Below are 19,658 nucleotides of genomic sequence, written 5' to 3'. Positions count from 1 at the left end.
GTTAAGAATGCAGACATGGGACTTAGACCTATGTAAGCTTTACAAAACTGTCTTGGGCTAGTTGATATTCAGAGGACTCCATGATACCCACACCTGGAAAACTTTGTCTTGACAATGCTGCCAGCCATTACTAATAGTGAGGAAATCTGGTGCTACGCTTGCAACCGCCATAAGTAGTCCCTCCTCAACAGAAAGGGTGGCTACGAGAGTGACACTAAATCATATGAAGAGGTCAAAACCTGGATGCAAGGAGGTCATTGTGTACAGGATGGTTCCTGGGATGACAGCTAGCAAGAGTACAAATGGAAAGGCGGATAAAAAAATTTCCATCACAAAGACTGCCACACCATAGTGCCCATTCAAACGCTCCCGAGTGAATATCTTGAATTACAAATAATTTAAGTTAACCCTTGTTCAACACAAAAGAAGCAAGTGCAAAGGCACTAATTAGAAATGGTACCTTCATATCCTCAATGAACGATGGAAAGCTTGCAACCCCCATAAAAGTCAAGAATGCGGTCACGAAAATAAACAGGCCAACCCTTGCCTTCACTTCAGAAAGATTAACTCATGAGTGTAAAATAATTGCATTAAGATGCATCCAAGGTATTTATGTGCAAGTAAACTATGTGCATCTAGTGCGTAAATGAGTGTCCGACTGTGATGCATATGGATGATGTAAGCATTTGCACAAATACAAGCGTGGATATGCACCACAAATTTTAACCTCTTACCTGAATGTCATTGAAAGATTGGCCCAGTTTGAAGTAGATTGTGCCTACAAAAATTGACAGCATTGTATACATAAACAAACGGAACCAGTAGTATGCAATGTCTCTTCTCATATTTGTGAAGGATCTTGATGTAAGGTAGAGGTCTCTTTCAAGGTGCTCGCTTTGCCAAGATCACTTTTCCCTATTGGCTCTCTTCCCTGGAAGCAATTAAACATCAAGATGTCATAAATCATGCAATACTATAATGTAGAAGATAGCAAATGCTAAGATTCGTCATGTCAGCAAATGCTACAATTCTACATTCGACGTAAGCAAACCTTTCGCTGTACTTGCTGTGTTGTTAAAGCCACCACCTTTCACTGTACTTGATGTGTTGTTATAGCCAGCGCCTTTCTTCATATCTAAGTTCGCATAGGCTCCAATAAGAGTCTAAGCTCTGTGTGAATTTGTGAGTGTTTCACTACCCAGTTCCTCATCTTTTGTCTAGCACACATGAAAAGCGCATGGCTTGGTCTTCATCAGCAAGATGTCAAGAGAAACTTAGTCACATGGCAAACAGGAATAATACCTCTTCAAAGTCAAAATTGATAACCCATAAGAAATGGTCCGAGGGATTCCGAAAAGGAGGGCAAGAAAATCCAGCATCATCAAAAAACTGCAATAGACCATTTTGAATAACTCTCCTGGCGACCACACACTTTCATTTCTTTCATGTTTAGGGCTTTACCTCTTGTGCTTTCAATCATTCACCAAAGTAGACTGTTTGGCCAGAAGAGAGCAAGCACAAGTGGTGAAAGAGCTCAAAAACCTCACTACCTAGCTGATGAATTGAGATAAGTAATGTTCTTCCAGACTTGGCGAGCAATCGGAGCCTCTTGACAACATGGTAGAAGTTAGTAAGAGCTTCAGGACCCTTTATTTGTCTGGCAGCATCATCATAGGCTATCGCCGCTTCTTCAGCAGTTTCATATGTGCCGAGCCATAATGGAAGCCCCTGTGATGGGTCTCTTATCTCCGCCGCCCATTTGCCCCACCTCCTTTGCCTCACCCCAATGTACCTACAGGGTCTACCAGATATGGACTTACCAGATAAAGTCTTGCAACCTGCTGTGCTCTCACCCTGATACAGCTGCCACTTTCTGGAGCTTCGCCTCGCCAAGAGCCTGTTCAGAAGCCTCCTCCTGGAAGACACGGGGACTAGCAAATTAGGCTCAGCCACCCCCGGCTCAGGTAAGCTCTCTGGATCCTCCTCTACTATCACATCTTCATGCACGATAGCCGAGATGGATGGAATGAAAAGCTCCCTCACCACTCGCTTCTCTACTCGCCTCAGCTTTCGCGCTTCGACTTCCTCTTCATCACTAGAGGATTCCATCGCATCCGGGTCTGTGCATATAATGCTTACCCTCTAAAGGAGGCTTGTTTCTGGGTTGCTTCATCTTCCATCACCTGCAGGGCTTTGTGAGGTTTAACTTTCTTCGAGCCTCTGACAATACAAGAAGAGGGGGGTTTCTGAGGGACAGGCATTGTGATGGCCGGGGCCTGATGCGTGTAGAAGCCTCCGTAATGCAGATGGTGTGGTCGTTAAAGAGGAAGCAAGAGGAGAAGCGGACGATGGCTAAAATAGCACAGAACTTACAGAAATGAATGTGGGCAGCAGATGAAGAGAGCAAGGGAGAGGGTTTTCTCTGGGAGCAGCTGCTGCAGGAGAGGAAGCTCTCTCTGCCAAAAAATGCAGATGACTAAGGCCCGTGTCACACTGGGACGGGCGTCCCTCACTTTTTGCAGGGTGCCGCCCGTCGCTGCTGTCACAAAAGGCCTTCTTTAAAAACCTGCCTAGGTGCAGCAGTGAATCCGCCTTGTCCAAGTGGTATGACCACTGGAATACTCGCTGCCTAGTGGGGTTCAAAACCAATCTTGTGCGCTTGAGCTATAGCTTTTGGCAGATGGCCTCCCATGCTGAAAGTTGGCCAAGGTGGAAAGGCCGCCCCTCTGACAAATCCCAGCGGCCATCTTTCACTTTTTGGAGCACCAATGAGAGCGCGCCAAATCAGCACGGCCATCCCTCCCCCGTCCCAGTGTGACACCAGCCTAAGGGCGGATTCGCTCTGACGGAGTTCAACCCGGCCAGTCGTGCGAACGCGCTCTAAAATGTACTCAAACTTTGCGTTCCTCTGCGCTATGGTTTCCGAAAGAAACAGAAACCCCTTTTGCTGATAATAATGATGATGGCGAAGGCAGGTGGGAGGAAATCATTGGTAGCAAAGGTGGCAGACAAGGAAGCAGAGGAGAGATGGGTGCAAGTAAACAGCTGAGAGATAGAGAGAGAGAGCGCGCGCACATGGAACGATCAGTCGTGCGTCCGATGGCGGAGTGAACGCATCTATCGATCGTCACTGTCCTCTGAGACAAACCCCAGCGGCCATCTTTCACTTTTTGGAGCACCAATGAGAGCAGGCCAAATCAGCACGGCCATCCCTCCCCCGTCCCAGTGTGACACCATCCTAAGGGCGGATTCGCACTGACGGAGTTCAACCCGGCCAGTCGTGCGAACGCGCTCTAAAATGTAGCCAAACTTTGCGTTCCTCTGCACTATGGTTTCCGAAAGAAACAGAAACCCCTTCTGCTGATAATAATGATGATGGCGAAGGCAGGTGGGAGGAAATCATTGGTAGCAAAGGTGGCAGACAAGGAAGCAGAGGAGAGATGGGTGCAAGTAAAGAGCTGAAGAGAGAGAGAGAGAGAGAGAGAGAGAGAGAGAGAGAGAGAGAGAGAGAGAGAGAGAGAGAGCGCACATGGAACGATCAGTCGTGCGTCCGATGGCGGAGTGAACGCATCTACCGATCGTCACTGTGCGCACATGAGCTACTTTAGCCAGCAATCATTTCCAGGGGACGTATTGCTGATCTTCAATGTGCATAGCAGGCAGTAATCAGCGAGCTCCACGTTAGCTTGTCACAGCTTTTGCAGGCCTGCAAGTGCTGTAGGTTAGCTCCCACCATGCGAACGCAAGCGACAGTTTGCTGAACGGGATGAAGGGGGGGGGGCTCCATTGCAGCCAGAGCGGTGGCTATCCGTTTCTGTGCATGCAGGGGCGTGGTGGGCCTTGCTGAGCTAGAGTGCTCTTTTTCACCGAACGCTCTTCGTGAACGGCGCATGTGCGCACCATAAGAGTGTATGGGTCTGCATGACGATGATGGCGAAAACGAGCCTATGATCAATGCGTCTATAGTGCACCTATCAACAGATCAATACACACACAACTGCGACTAGGCCTACGCATGTCATCTTGTCCGCCGCCTGGAATAAGAATAAAACAGTTTGTTCTTGCTTTAATGTCCTGGTAGGTTGGTAGGCTGGTTTATATGGTCACCAATGACCATCACCTCGCTTAGGGCTTGGTCAGTTATCACACACAGTTGAGCAGGCACAGCAGGTAGAGAGAAAGGCAATGGCTACGTGGCCCACAATGTAGCAAGCAAAGGTGGCTAATTCCATGATGTTGCAAGCGTTGGGGTGCGCCACATTGCATCTGTTGCTTTTTGCAGTCTCGCCTCATGACTGGCATTTGAGGAACGAAGGTTCCTTCTGATCAATGATGCCGATTTTGGCATAATTGCAACTTTTCAAGCTTAGTTCTACTATGCCGGACATGTATCCCAACGTGACCACAATCGAGGCATAGTTATCCAATTGAAAAACTGATAACTATGCGTCGTGTGACCATTACCTTAGGTGGTGGTAACACAAGGCATAGCTATATGTAACTTTGACTGATAATTATGCATGTGTCATGGTCACATAAAGCATAGAGGGTCATACAATAGAACTAAGCCCGTGCTTTTTCACAAATACCATCGAAATAGTTGCACAATTTGATTGCATGACAACTTTTGCTACATAAAGCGAAGGATTTACCTAGTTTAAGCGATGTGGATGCAGCAGCTTACCTCGGACCCTAGGGGATTCACTATTAGTAATGGGGGGATGTCACCGGCCAACCAGTGCTTTGATGGAGGCCCGAGAGAGAGAGAGAGAGAGAGAGAGAGAGAGAGAGAGAGAGAGAGAGAGAAAGAGAGCAACCCTGTTACCCGTCTAGAGTCTCTGGATGGTGGACGACCCCTGTGCTGCCAGTGTTGCAAATACCACCCTGGACTGAGCCGCCGAAGAAACCAGCACAATCAAATAATCAAAGCAAAGGCCACCTCTCTCTCTCTCTCTCTCTCTCTCTCTCTCTCTCTCTCTCTCTCTCTCTCTCTCTCTAGCTGTGTGCGCACCTATGCGACCAAAGACTACATGGTGCATTGCCGGAGCAAGCTTCTGTTGATGCGTGTCAGGGGGGGGGATTTGAATCCCTCCCCTTTTATACTAGTATAGATGAGTGATGCAACTTAGCCATGGTTGTGAATGTATATGTATGTATGTACATATGTGTGTGTTCGTGTGTAATACTTTATTTATACGATGTGTATGTATGTGTGAAAGACATACATAGGTGTTACACACACACACACACACACAAGGTGTGTATATGTACATGTGTATGTATGTATATATATATTACACACACACACATAGTATGTGATACCCCTCCCCCCCCCCCCCCCCCCCCCCCCCCGATGCCCCCTCCCTTATGTATACGATATGAGTATGAAATAGTGAGGGGCTACCCCTATTGTATACGCTTATGTACAAACTCCAAAAACCCCCCTCTTGTACACTCACGTGGTACCGTACAGAAAAACACAGTGAATCCCCCGGGAGTTTGCGGGCTTGCCTGGTTGGCTATGGGATATTAACAAGATTCTTTCCAGCCAACTGGGCACCCTTCCCAACAAGAGGGGTCTAGGAAGGTCCTCTAACCGGGTCTGTATAGGTTGGAGTATGTCTAAGAAACCACCTAAAAGCATGTTGATCAATGTTGGAGCTAGACTCGTCACTATTCTACTCAATTTTGGGACTTACTTTGGGGCGTGCTTTGAGTGCAACAAATTTGGATACTTTGTCAAGGATTGTCCCATGAGGACTAAAGTGAACTCCAAGCGTATAACCCAGGCCTCCAATTTAGGGGAAGGCAATCAGGTCCCTGTCAAGGAAACAACATTGGAAGAGAGTGAGAAACAGGTAAAGAGCTGCAAAGGGACAAAAATAGGGGAGGAAAAAGAGGCTATGCTTTGTGACAAGGAAGTCATCAAATCACAAGAGAAGACTAAAAGCTCCACAAGGAAAATCCCCGAACGCCCTGCTAAGAAAATCCGTTTGTTTTTCCTACATTAACACCTAAGATTTTGATAGTAACAATTGCGTCGACTTTGAAAATTCCACGACTTAAGAGGGTTAAAAGGGTGAAGGTAGTGGCAAGAGAATCCATGTCACTGGAGGCTACTAGAGCCGTGAAAAGAATTGGCTTCTCTATACCCCCCAACCTACTTAAAGGGTTGATTGATGCCATCCCTATTCATAATCCCTTTGAACTGGTGCAAGAAAAGAAATCCCCTAATCCGGAAGTACCTCTGCTGGGGCCACCAATGCGGAGATCGAGCAGGGGTTAGATATTGAAGAGTTTGCCCCCCTCTCCCAATGATGGAAGCCCTGGATATCCAAGCATGGAACATGAAAGGATTAAAGTGTTGGGGTATAAAGCCCAATGTGGTCGCCCAGGTAAGTGGGCGGGCCGCCAAGTATGTACACATATATTCTTTTGTTAAAACCTAATAAGAACTCACTATGCTCTACACATTACAGTAGAGCGAGTTCATCATATCATCGTGCTCTTCTTCTCGCACACTCTCTCGCGTCGCACTTCCGCTCGTACTCCTTCAACTGGTATCAGAGCTCAGATCGAGGCTCGGGGCAACATTTGCAGGTAGCCAGAGTCACCTGCTCAGATTGGAGCGAGATTCGACAGGCGAAGACACGGCCCGAAATCCCGTGGGTGGCCCAATGGGCTCGGTGTTCTCAGAATTTCATTCTGAGGTCATCTCGGCCACCGTTCAGCTTCGACAAAGTTCTGCGCATGCCATTTTCGACTACGTGGTCTCAGCGGGTGCATATCCGACTCTGCAAATTTGGGGTTTCGGCCTACGACTGCAAGTGCTGAGGATATCAGCACTTCCAGAGTGCTAATTTGTGGATGTCTACACAACGGATGGCTCACAGTTCTTGGAGGTGTATCACATACGACACGGGTGCACCTACACACAGACTGTAGGCGACATCCACTAGTTCATCAGGTAGCTTGTGTTTGTTGCTTGATATTCCAGATTTCATCCTGACATTGCAGGTACTTCCACATGGGATGTATTGTCAGAGATGATGTATGTCTGTTGAGGTTTTGCTGGCTGTGAGTCACGCAGCAAACAACCGCCGCAGCGGTTACAGCATACAGTGGGAAATTTGTGGATGTATGACTTTGTGGGAAGTCTATGTACTATCAAATTTATTGAAACCTTTGTTGAGGGTCGAGTGAGGTTTTATTGAGCTGGGGGATTCTCAAATGTTGAGATCCTTTCGGTGATATAGGTCTTGGAGCGATCCCTCGAGCACCCTTAGATAGGCAGCTAGGATGTATTGATTGTGAGTTGGACAGTTGGGATTTCATATTTTCTTTACTACTGTTGAGGCATTGTCGCAGTCTATGCTTACAGGACAGTGACAGGACAGTGAGAGCCAGTGCAGGTGCAGGATAGGTTTACCCACAGCTTACGGTGTTAGAGAGACAGTGGTTTTTTGAGCTGTTTTTGGTCTGTTTTTGAGTACACCAGAGCCATTTTACAAAGGAAACTCTGCCGAAATTTCTGCAGATTCTGAAGCTTTCTTGGTTCATTTGACAAGTTGATATTGGTTCAGAGGTCAGTTTACAGGGGAAACTCTGCCGAATTTTTCCCAGGAAAGTAAACTACTGTGAAGCTTAGCTATGGCTGGATCACAAGACACTGCTCTTTACAATATCAAGAAGTTGGATGGAACCAATTTCCCATTGTGGAAGAAGCAGATTTGGCACGTGTTGGTACAAAACAAGCAGATAAAACTTATAAAGCTCAAGGGGATAAAACTAGAAGATATGGACGAAGATGAATGGAGCGAAATGGATCAATTGGCACTTTCTACCATTATGCTGACTTTGGCAAAAAGCGTTTACTTCAATGTAGCAGACGAGATGTCGGCTTATGAAGCATGGACAAAGCTGAGTGATCTTTATGAGAAGCAGAGTGCAGCTTCACAGGTATACTGGCTTAAGAATCTTGTTGACTTGAAGATGAAAGAAGGGACCCCTATGTCCAATCATCTGAATGAATTCAACACCATCTACAGTCAGTTGTTAGCTCAAGGTGTCAAGTTTGATGAACCTATTAGAGCCATGTTCCTGTTGATCACATTGCCGAAAAATTGGGACACTTTTCGCACAACTTTGAGTAATTTTGCACCTCCAGATGGTTTGACCATAGCAGGTGTAGAAGGCAGTCTTCTTACTGAAGAAACAGAAAGACAATGGACAAAGGCAAAGGAACAGCCTTAGTTGTCAGGGGAAGGACCAAAGAAAAGTACAAAGGTGGAACGAGGAATCAGACTCGTAGCAAATCCGGTAGTGCTAAAGGCAAGAGTGACATAGAATGCTACCATTGTGGCAAGAAGGGTCACATGAAAAGAGACTGCAGAGAATGGAAAGCAGAAAAAGGTAAAGAGAAATTTGAAGACCATGGTGAGAAGAACAAGTCCTCAGTGAAGATTCAAGAAATAAATGTGACAAACACTGTTTGCAAAGGATGACAGTCTAGTGTCAGGAGACATCTACTTCTTGAAGAATACAATGGAATCAGCTCTTCTTACAGCATCTGATGGAAATGCACTCAGTGACTGGATTATAGACTCAGGGGCATCACTTCATGTGTCTCCAAACAAGGAGTGGTTTACCTCTTATGTGACCACTAAAGATCATGTTTAGCTAGGCAATGGGCACACGTGTGAGATCTTAGGTGTTGGAGATGTTGAATTGAAGTTTCAGAATGGCTCTTCTTTCACGCTGAAGAATGTGAGACATGTTCCCGCAATTACAAAGAGCTTGATCAGCACAGGTTTACTTGATGATGTTGGCTACGTCACCACTTTTGGACAGAACATGTGGAAGATATCCAAGGGTTCTATGATAGTAGCACATGCAGTAAAGTCTGGAGGACTTTACATGATTTATGTATCAAATGTCTCTAAAAATGTAATCAATGTAACCGAGCATCCGAACGTTTCTTTGTGGCATAGCCGGTTAGGACATATGTCCAAGAAGGGAATGGAAATCTTGTCTCGTTCTGGTTATTTGCCTGGCTTTTCATTTAATGATTTTGAATTCTGTGAACATTGTCAGTGTGGTAAGCAAACACAACAGCCACATAAGCATAGAAGCAGTAGAAGAGATACACAGTTGGCACTTGTTCATAGTGATTTGTGTGGACCTATGCCTAACCTATCTCTAGGGGGAGCTTCTTACTTTATGACATTTATAGATGATTACTTGAGGAAAGTATGGGTTTACTTTCTCAAGCACAAGGATGAAGCGTTTAGTGTTTTCAAAACGTTTGTGACACTTGTGAAGAATCAGAGTGGCAAGAAGCTTAAATGCTTACGCACTGACAATGGTGGAGAGTATGTTTCAAAGGCCTTTCAGGACTTTTGTGAGCCAAAGGTATAAAAAGTTAACTTACTGCTCCTTACAATCCTCTTCAAAATGGTGTTGCTGAGAGGATGAATAGGACCATACAAGAGAAGGTCAGAAGTATGTTGTCTAATGCACAACTGCCAAATGGGTTTTGGGATGAAGCTGTATCAACAGCTGTTTATCTTATAAATAGATCTCCTAGCAAGGTTTTGTAGAAGGATTCAGTGGCAAAGATGGTATGGTCAGGCAAACTGCCCTCATACAAGCATCTCAGAGTCTTTGGCTGTGAGGCATATACTCATGTTCCAAAGGAATTTAGGAACAAACTTGAGCCAAAGAGTAGAAAGTGCATCTTTCTAGGCTATGGTAATTCTGGTGAGATGGGGTACAGACTTTGGGATCCCGAATCCATAAAGGTTATCCGCAGCAATGATGTTAACTTTAACGAAGCCAAATACCATTCTAAACCAGAGAGGTTTGAGGAGATTAGAAGAGTTGTCTTCCAAGAAGATGGACCTTCACGTGCAAGACAAAATGTCAGGGCTCAAGAGGAGCAAGGACAGGATAGAGTGGAACCACAGGTTGTGGCTGAGCCTCAGCCACCTATTTTGCGTAAATCGGGACGGATCTCACGACCTCTTGATCGGTTTGTTCCATCTATGAACTATGTTATGTTGACTGATTGCAATGAGCCTTCATGTTACAAGGAAGCAGTGCAAATGAAGGACTCCGAGAATTGGCAATTGGCCATGCAGTCAGAGATGACAGCTCTGCATAAAAACCAGACATGGAAGCTAGTTAAATTACCACAGGGCAAAAAGGCTCTACCTTGTAAATGGGTTTACAGGTATAAGATCACCGCTCATGATAGTCAACCAAAGTACAAAGCAAGGCTTGTTGTCAAGGGCTTTAAGCAAGAACAAGGCATTGACTTTGATGAAGTCTTCTCTCCGTTGGTCAAGATGACTACATTGAGATGCTTTCTTGCATTGGTTGCCATATTAGATTTGGTGTTGCACCAAATGGATGTCAAGACAGCGTTCTTGCATGGTGATTTAGATGTGGAAATTTACATGTAGTAGCCAGAAGGGTTTGTTGAGAAAGGCAAGGAAGATTTGGTATGCCAGTTGTTAAAGAGTCTTTATGGCTTTAAAAAAATCACTGAGGGCATGGTACCATAAGTTCCACAAGTTTATGCTTTCTCAAGGCTACAAACGTAGTGAGTTCGATCACTGTCTATATACAAAGAAGGCTAAGGATGGCAGTTGGCTGATCCTTATTTTGTATGTGGATGACATGTTGATTGCTGGCAAGCACTTGGAAGAAATTTCAGCTTTGAAGTCAAAGATGGCAAAATCGTTTGACATGAAAGACATGGGTGAAGCAAGTCATATACTTGGTATGCGCATTGAGAGAGACACATCAAAGAAGTTGATTTGGTTATCTCAAACAGAGTATATTGACAAGGTTTTGCAACGTTTCAATATGTAGAAGGGAAAGGCATTGAGTGTTCCATTGCCACCATATGTGAAACTTAGCAAACAAGATTGTCTCATGTCTGAGGAAGAACAGGCTGAAATGGATAAGATTCCATATGAGTCTACAGTGGGTAGTTTGATGTATGCAATGATTGCTACTCGCCCAGACATTGCATTTTTGCAGTGGGAGTAGTAAGTCGATACATGTCAAACCCAGGCAAGAAACATTGGGAGGCAGTGAAAGGAATATTGAGATACTTGAAAGCTACAAAGAGTATGCGTATATGCTATGGGATTCAGGAGCTAAGTGTAAAGGGTTTTACAGACTCAGATTATGCAGGTGACTTAGACAACCGAAGGTCTACGTCAGGGTATGTCTTTACATTGGCTGGTGGAGTAGTATCATGGCGTTCTAGATTACAAGATTGTGTTACTCAGTCTACTACAGAGGCTGAATATGTTGCAGCATCAGAGGCATGCAAAGAATCAATTTGGCTTAATCGACTAGTAATAGATTTGGGAATCAAAGAAGAGATGTCTGTGTTATATTGTGATAGTCAAAGTGCTATACAATTGGCTCGCAATCCAGTTTATCACTCAAAGACAAAGCATGTGGATGTGAAGTATCATTTCATTAGGGAAATGCTCGAGGATAAGCAACTTCAGCTTGTCAAAGTTCACACCACAGAAAATCCTGCTGATCTACTTACAAAAGGACTTCCCTCAGAGAGCTTTGTGCATTTTCGCAAGCAGTTAGGTGTAGGGTAGTACATCACTTCTCTACATCTCGCCCAGGTAAGTGGGCGGGCTGCCGGATATGTACACATATTTTTTTGTTTAAACCTAATAAGAACTCACTATGCTCTACACATTACAGTAGAGCGAGTTCATCATATCATCGTGCTCTTCTTCTCGCACTCTCTCTCGCGTCGCACTTCCGCTCGTACTCCTTCATAAAGAATCGAAAGAAGCATGCCCTCTTATGGGAGGAAGTTAGAAAGGATAAGGAAGTTAACTGTTGGGCCATCCAAGAACATCATCTGGATGCTTGCAACAAAATAAAACATGCATTGGGGAAGAAGTTGGTGTTCTATGGACAGGGACTGGGCAGATTCATCGGTGTCCTCTCTATTGTGGACAAGGACAGGAGCACAAAGTGATCCTTAATCATCCCTCAGGGAGAGTCCTAGTAGTGAGGGTAATGTGGGTAGGTCAATCTATCACCATAGTGAACAAATATGGACCCTGCAATGCCAAGAACAAATCCAAACTATGGATGCACCTTAGGGATTTTGTGTTTGAAGGAGAGTGGCTACTGATAGGTGACTTTAATATGGTAGAGAAGAGCAAGGACAAAACATGCTTAGCCAGTCTGTTGGCAGGTTCTAAAAAAGATAAATGGCTTGGTCTTTATGAGAAATGGGCTATGATGGACCTGTGGGAAGTTGGTCCCTAGAGCAGCATGCCTGGATTCACATACACAAGCCTACAGTATTCCCGCACGGCTTCTCGATGTTGGGAGTTTTTTGCAAAGCTTTTTTTGTGCTTTTATTTCATGGCTGGACAATGAAGACCAAGCGTCACTATTCAATGGCTCTTGACTTTCAGCCTATAGTGGTTGCTATGAGGGTACAGCTTTCAACATCTATAGTTATCAGAGTTTTCAAGTAACTACCAGATATGTGTTTTTCCCTCATGCGTTTAGGTGGATGATGTTAATGTTTTGAAGGATATTAGATGGTTTGCTTGGTTATGAGAATTTTTATTTGCATTGAATGCCAAATTTTGATGGTTGGTTGGCTAATCTATTTACATGTGCCCATTAGTTAATGGTGATGTGTGCCATATATTTATATGGTTCCTTAGAAAATGAAAGATGAATGGGTAAATTTTCTTTTGGCCCCACCTGGAGGGCAACACCAGTGTTGGTAATGGAAAAATGAAGTTTTAATGTGTGTATTGGCAGCCAGTGACTGTTTTTGGAAAGTAGCATGTCCAAAAGGGGCTTGAAGTGAGAGAACAAAATCAACAATGAGGGCAGACAAAAAATTACGAGAGGAAAAAGGGTAAGCAAATAGAGCAAAGGAGGGTGCCCAAGTTGGGGGGGATGAATACGTGTCTTTGCAGGCTCTGGTGTATGGCTACAGATCCGCCGATGCCTTCAAAAAGCATGCTAGTAGAAAGGCTTTGGTGAGAACCTACAAGAGAAATAATTTTGAGGGGCGAGACAACAATGAGGGCTGGCAATTAAAGGCAGCACTGCAAAGATCAAAGGAAGAGTAGGAGGGAAAAGACAAAGCTTTAGTTCACGGATCAATGACAAAGGTTTAAGGCAGAGATAGGGCACAAAAATGCATAGTAGGGAGTTTTTCTTTGATAAAAAATCATGCACTCATGATAAGCATCCTAGATGGTGATTTCTCTGAATTATGATTTGAGCTATGGCTGGTTGTTAATGTTTGTGAGTTGGTGTTAATTGTGTGGTAAGGGCTATAGAGAGGTGTGTCTACCTCTATCCATTTTCCTCACGCCGGCTTGACAAGTGCTACTACTCTCACCAGGCTGACTGGATTGTTGGGGTATAAAGCCCAATGTGGTCGCCCAGGTAAGTGGGCGGGCCGCCAGGTATGTACACATATTCTTTTGTAAAAACCTAATAAGAACTCACTATGCTCTACACATTACAGTAGAGCGAGTTCACCATATCGTCGTGCTCTTCTTCTCGCACTCTCTCTCGCGTCGCACTTCCGCTCGTACTCCTTCAACTGGTACCAGAGCTCAGATCGAGGCTCGAGGCAGCACTGCAGGAGGCTAGAGTCACCAACTCAGATCGGAGTGAAATTCGACAGGCGAAGACACGGCCCCAAATCTCGTGGGCGAGCCCAAAGGGCTCGGTGTTGTCAGAATTTCATTTTGAGGTCATCTCGGCCACCGTTCGGCTTCGACAAAGGTCTGCGCAGGCCATTTTCGACTACGTGGTCTCGACGGGTGCAGATCCGACTCTGCAAATTTGGGGTTTTCGGCCTACGACTACAGGTGCTGAGGATATCGACACTCCCAGAGTGTTGATTTGTGGATGTCTACACATCGAAGGACGGCTCACAGTTCTTGGAGGCGTGTCACATACGACACGGGCGCATCTACACACAGACTATAGGCGACATCCACTAGTTCATCAGGTAGCTTGTGTTTGCTGCTTGATATTCCAAATTTCATCCTGACATTGCAGGTAATTCCACATGGGATGTATTGTCAGAGATGATGTATGTCTGTTGAGGGTTTGCTGGCTGTGAGTCACGCTGCAAACAACCACCGCAGCGGTTACAGCATACAGTGGGAAATTTGTGGATGTATGACTTTGTGGGAAGTCTATGTACTGTCAGATTTACTGCAGCCTTTGTTGAGGGTCGAGTGAGGTTTTATTGAGCTGGGGGATTCTCGAATGTTGAGATCCTTTCGGTGATACAGGTCTTGGAGCAATCCCTCGAGCACCCTTAGATAGGCAGCTAGGATGTATTGACTGTGAGTTAGACAGTTGGGATTGCATCTTTGCTTTACTTCCGTTGAGGCATTGTCGCAGTCTATGCTTACAGGACAGTGACAGGACAGTGAGAGACAGTACAGGTATAGGGCAGGTTTACCCGCAGCTTACAGTGTTAGAGAGACAGTGTTTTTTGAGCTGTTTTTTGGTCTGTTTTTAGTACACCAGAGCCATTTTACAAAGGAGACTCTGCCAAAATTTCTGCAGAATCTAAAGCTTTCTTGGTTCATTTGACAGGTTGATATTGGTTCAGAGGTCAGTTTACAGGGGAAACTCTACCGAATTTTTCCCAGAAAAGTAAACTACTGTGAAGCGTAGCTATGGCTGGATCATAGGACACTGCTCTTTACAATATCAAGAAGCTGGATGGAACCAATTTCCCATTGTGGAAGAAGTAGATTTGGCACGTGTTGGTATAAAAGAAGCATATAAAACCTATAAAGCTCAAGGGGATAAAACCAGAAGATATGGACGAAGATGAGTGGAGCGAAATGGATGAATTGGCACTTTCTACCATTATGCTGACTTTGGCAGAAAGCGTTTACTTCAATGTAGCAGACGAGATGTCGGCTTATCAAGCATGGTTAAAGCTGAGTGATCTTTATGAGAAGCAGAGTGCAGCTTCACAGGTATACTGGCTTAAGAATCTTGTTGACTTGAAGATGAAAGAAGGGACACCTATGTCCAATCATCTGAATGAATTCAACACAATCTATAGTCAGTTGTCAGCTCAAGGTGTCAAGTTTGATGAACCTGTTAGAGCTATGTTCCTGTTGATCACATTGCCGGAAAGTTGGGACACTTTTCGCACAGCTTTGAGTAATTCTGCACCTCCAGATGGTTTGAACATAGCAGGTGTAGAAGGAAGTCTGCTTACTGAAGAAACCAATAGAAAGACAATGGACAAAGGCAAAGGAACAGCCTTAGTTGTCAGGGGAAGGACCAAAGAAAAGTACAAAGGTGGAAAGAGGAATCAGTCTCGTAGCAAGTCCCGCAGTGCTAAAGGCAAGAGTGACATAGAATGCTACCATTGTGGCAAGAAGGGTCACATGAAAAGAGATTGCAGAGAATGGAAAGCAGAAAAAGGCAAAGAGAAATCTGAAGACCATGGTGAGAAGAACAAGTCCTCAGTGAAGATTCAAGAAATAAATGTGACAAACACTGTTTGCAGAGGATGACAGTCTAGTGTCAAGAGACATCTACTTCTTGAAGAATACAATGGACTCAGCTCTTCTTACAGCATCTGATGGAAATGCACTCAGTGACTGGATTATAGACTCAGGGGCATCACTTCATGTGTCTCTAAACAAGGAGTGGTTTACTTCTTATGTGACCACTAAAGATCATGTTCGGCTAGGCAATGGGCAGATCTGTGAGATCTTAGGTGTTGGAGATGTTCAATTGAAGTTTCAGAATGGCTCTTCTTTCATGCTGAAGAATGTGAGACATGTTCCCGCAATTACAAAGAGCTTGATCAGCACAGGTTTACTTGATGATGCTGGCTACGTCACCATTTTTGGACAGAACATGTGGAAGATATCCAAGGGTTCTATGACAGTAGCACATGCAGTAAAGTCTGGAGGACTTTACATGATTTATGTATCAAATGTCTCTAAAAATGTAATCAATGTAACCGAGCAGCCGAACGTTTCTTTGTGGCATAGCCGGTTAGGACATATGTCCAAGAAGGGAATGGAAATCTTGTCTCGTTCTGGTTATTTGCCTGTCTTTTCATTTAATGATTTTGAATTCTGTGAACATTGTCTGTATGGTAAGCAAACACAGCAGCCACATAAGCATAGAAGCAGTAGAAGAGATACACAGTTGGCACTTGTTCATAGTGATTTGTGTGGACCTATGCGTAACCTATCTCTAGGGGGAGCTTCTTACTTTATGACATTTATAGATGATTACTCAAGGAATGTATGGGTTTACTTTCTCAAGCACAAGGATGAAGCGTTTAGTGTTTTCAAAACGTTTGTGACACTTGTGGAGAATCAGAGTGGCAAGAAGCTTAAATGCTTACGCACTGACAATGGTGGAGAGTATGTTTCAAAGGCCTTTCAGGACTTTTATGAGTCAGAAGGTATAAAACGTGAACTTACTGCTCCTTACAATCCTCCTCAAAATGGTGTTGCTGAGAGGATGAATAGGACCATACAAGAAAAGGTCAGAAGTATGTTGTCTAATGCACAGCTGCCAAATGGGTTTTGGGCTGAAGCTGTATCAACAGCTGTTCATCTTGTAAATAGATCTCCTAACAAGGTTTTGCAGAAGGATTCAGTGCCAGAGATGGTATGGTCAGGCAAAATGCCCTCATACAAACATCTCAGAGTCTTTGGCTGTGAGGCATATACTCACGTTCCAAAGGAATTTAGGAACAAACTTGAGCCAAAGAGTAGAAAGTGTATCTTTCTAGGCTATGGTAATTCTGGTGAGATGGGGTACAGACTTTGGGATCCCGAATCCAGAAAGGTTGTCCGCAGCAATGATGTTCACTTTAATGAATCCAAATATCATTCTAAACTAGAGAGGGTTGAGGAGATTAGAAGAGTTGTCTTCCAAGAAGATGGACCTGCACGTGCAAGACAAAATGTCAGGGCTCAAGAGGAGCAAGGACAGGATAGAGTGGAACCACAGGTTGTGGCTGAGCCTGAGCCACCTATTGTGCGTAGATCTGGACGTGTCACGCGACCTTCTGATAGGTTTGTTCCATCTATGAATTATGTCATGTTGACTGATTGCAATGAGCCTTCATGTTACAATGAAGCAGTGCAAATGAAGGACTCCGGGAATCGGCAATTGGCCATGCGGTCAGAGATGACAGCTCTGCATAAAAACCAGACATGGAAGCTAGTTAAATTACCACAGGGCAAAAAGGCTCTACCCTGTAAATGGGTTTACAGGTATAAGATCACCGCTCATGATAGTCAGCCAAAGTACAAAGCAAGGCTTGTTCCCAAGGGCTTTAAGCAAGAACAAGGCATTGACTTTGATGAAGTCTTCTCTCCGGTGGTCAAGATGACTACATTGAGATGCTTTCTTGCATTGGTTGCCATATTAGATTTGGTGTTGCACCAAATGGATGTCAAGACAGCGTTCTTGCATGGTGATTTAGATGTGGAAATTTACATGCAGTAGCCAGAAGGGTTTGTTGAGAAAGGCAAGGAAGATTTGGTATGCCAGTTGTTAAAGAGTCTTTATGGCTTAAAACAATCACCGAGGGGATGGTACCATAAATTCCACAAGTTTATGCTTTCTCAAGGCTACAAACGTAGTGAGTTCGATCACTGTCTATATACAAAGAAGGCTAAGGATGGCAGTTGGCTGATCCTTATTTTGTATATGGATGACATGTTGATTGCTGGCAAGCACTTGGAAGAAATTTCAGCTTTGAAGTCAAAGATGGCAAGTCATATACTTGGTATGCGCATTGAGAGAGACAGATCAAAGAAGTTGATTTGGTTATCTCAAACAGAGTATATTGACAAGGTTTTGCAACGTTTCAATATGGAGAAGGGAAAGGCACTGAGTGTTCCATTGCCACCATATGTGAAACTTAGAAAACAAGATTGTCCTGTGTCTGAGGAAGAACAGACTGAAATCGATAAGATTCCATATGCGTCTGCACTGGGTAGTTTGATGTATGCAATGATTGCTACTCGCCCAGACATTGCATTTGCAGTGGGAGTAGTAAGTCGATACATGTCAAACCCAGGCAAGAAACATTGGGAGGCAGTGAAAGGAATATTGAGATAGCTGAAAGCTACAAAGAGTATGCGTATATGCTATGGGAGTCAGGAGCTAAGTGTAAAGGGTTTTACAGACTCAGATTATGCAGGTGATTTAGACAACCGAAGGTCTACGTCAAGGTATGTCTTTACATTGGCTGGTGGAGCAGTATCATGGCGTTCTAGATTACAAGATTGTGTTACTCAGTCTACTACAGAGGCTGAATATGTTGCAACATCAGAGGCATGCAAATAATCAATTTGGCTTAATCGACTAGTAACAAATTTGGGAATCAAAGAAGAGATGCCTGTGTTATATTGTGATAGTCAAAGTGCTATACAATTGGCTCGCAATCCAGTTTATCACTCAAAGACAAAGCATGTGGATGTGAAGTATCATTTCATCAGGGAAATGCTCGAGGATAAGCAACTTCAGCTTGTCAAAGTTCACACCACAGAAAATCCTGTTGATCTACTTACAAAAGGACTTCCCTCAGAGAGCTTTGCGCATTTTCGCAAGCAGTTAGGTGTAGGGTAGTACATCACTTCTCTACATCTCTTGTATATTAGCTTGTATAGTAGCTTCTCTCACACTTAAAGTACCACGTTGGACTTTAAGTGGGAGGTTGTTGGGGTATAAAGCCCAATGTGGTCGCCCAGGTAAGTGGGCGGGCCGCCAGGTTTGTACACATATTCTTTTGTAAAAACCTAATAAGAACTCACTATGCTCTACACATTACAATAGAGCGAGTTCACCATATCGTCGTGCTCTTCTTCTCGCACTCTCTCTCTCATCGCACTTCCGCTCGTACTCCTTCATGGATCCCATCTCTACTTGAGATGAAAGAGTTGCCTATGAAGAGCATATCATACCATGTACCATTACACTTGAAACTCAGGAAAGCTAATGGAGAGGGGAAGGCCCCTATAGGGAGTAAGATGTTTCTTGTAACTAGGGCACACTTGTTCAAGGACTCTCTATTTAGAAGGCTTACCAAGAAAGTGTTGAGTAAACTCAATTAAGATATTAATCTTGAAAAACCTTATTGGACCTCTTTGCTGCGAATATACAGAAATCAATCAAAAGCTCTGGCCCTTAGATGAAAAATTCATGGGAAGAGCATTGGAAGTAGCTCAAAGATGAGGTTGTTAGCCTAACTTCCAAATACTCTACTGGGCAGCCTTCGAAGCTCGGGGGGTTCACTATGTGTAAAACTACCATATCACGTGCGTTCAAGACATGTTTGTAAAACCCCTTATCTGTGAAATTTGTTAAGAATATAATGTACCCTTTTCTTTTAAAATCTGTAAGTTTTTTTCAAATTTGAAAAAATAATACCCTTTTGTATATATATTTCTGTAAGTTTTAAGAACTTTAAATACCCTTCTACTGAACTCATGTGATAGGTTACATTTTTATTAGGTGACCTACCCGGGCTCCGAAGAAGAACACAAAAGGTGGTTGGGAGCTAAAGCCAACCTGGATGAGCAACAACTCAAGGAGGTCAAAACGGAGAGATTGAT

The 19,658-nt window shown here is 44.1% G+C and overlaps 1 pseudogene across 1 annotated transcript; it reads right to left on the bottom strand.

Annotated features, from left to right (window-relative positions):
- Positions 1-57: 57 nt before the first annotated feature.
- LOC147418877 (ABC transporter G family member 11-like) lies at positions 58-2,536 on the bottom strand (annotated as a pseudogene). The gene is made up of 6 exons (XR_015187144.1): positions 1,462-2,536; positions 1,303-1,389; positions 1,052-1,066; positions 735-931; positions 461-547; positions 58-381 (listed from the first exon to the last, which is right to left on the bottom strand). The product of XR_015187144.1 is annotated as an ABC transporter G family member 11-like (transcript).
- Between the last annotated feature and the right edge of the window lie 17,122 nt (positions 2,537-19,658).

The sequence above is a fragment of the Adiantum capillus-veneris genome, chromosome 29 (genome assembly GCF_014529385.1).
Source record: "Adiantum capillus-veneris isolate H3 chromosome 29, ASM1452938v2, whole genome shotgun sequence".
In the NCBI taxonomy this organism is placed as follows: Eukaryota; Viridiplantae; Streptophyta; class Polypodiopsida; order Polypodiales; family Pteridaceae; genus Adiantum; species Adiantum capillus-veneris.
The sequence above is the reverse complement of the archived record's forward strand: the minus strand, read 5'-3'. Positions and strand labels throughout refer to the sequence as shown.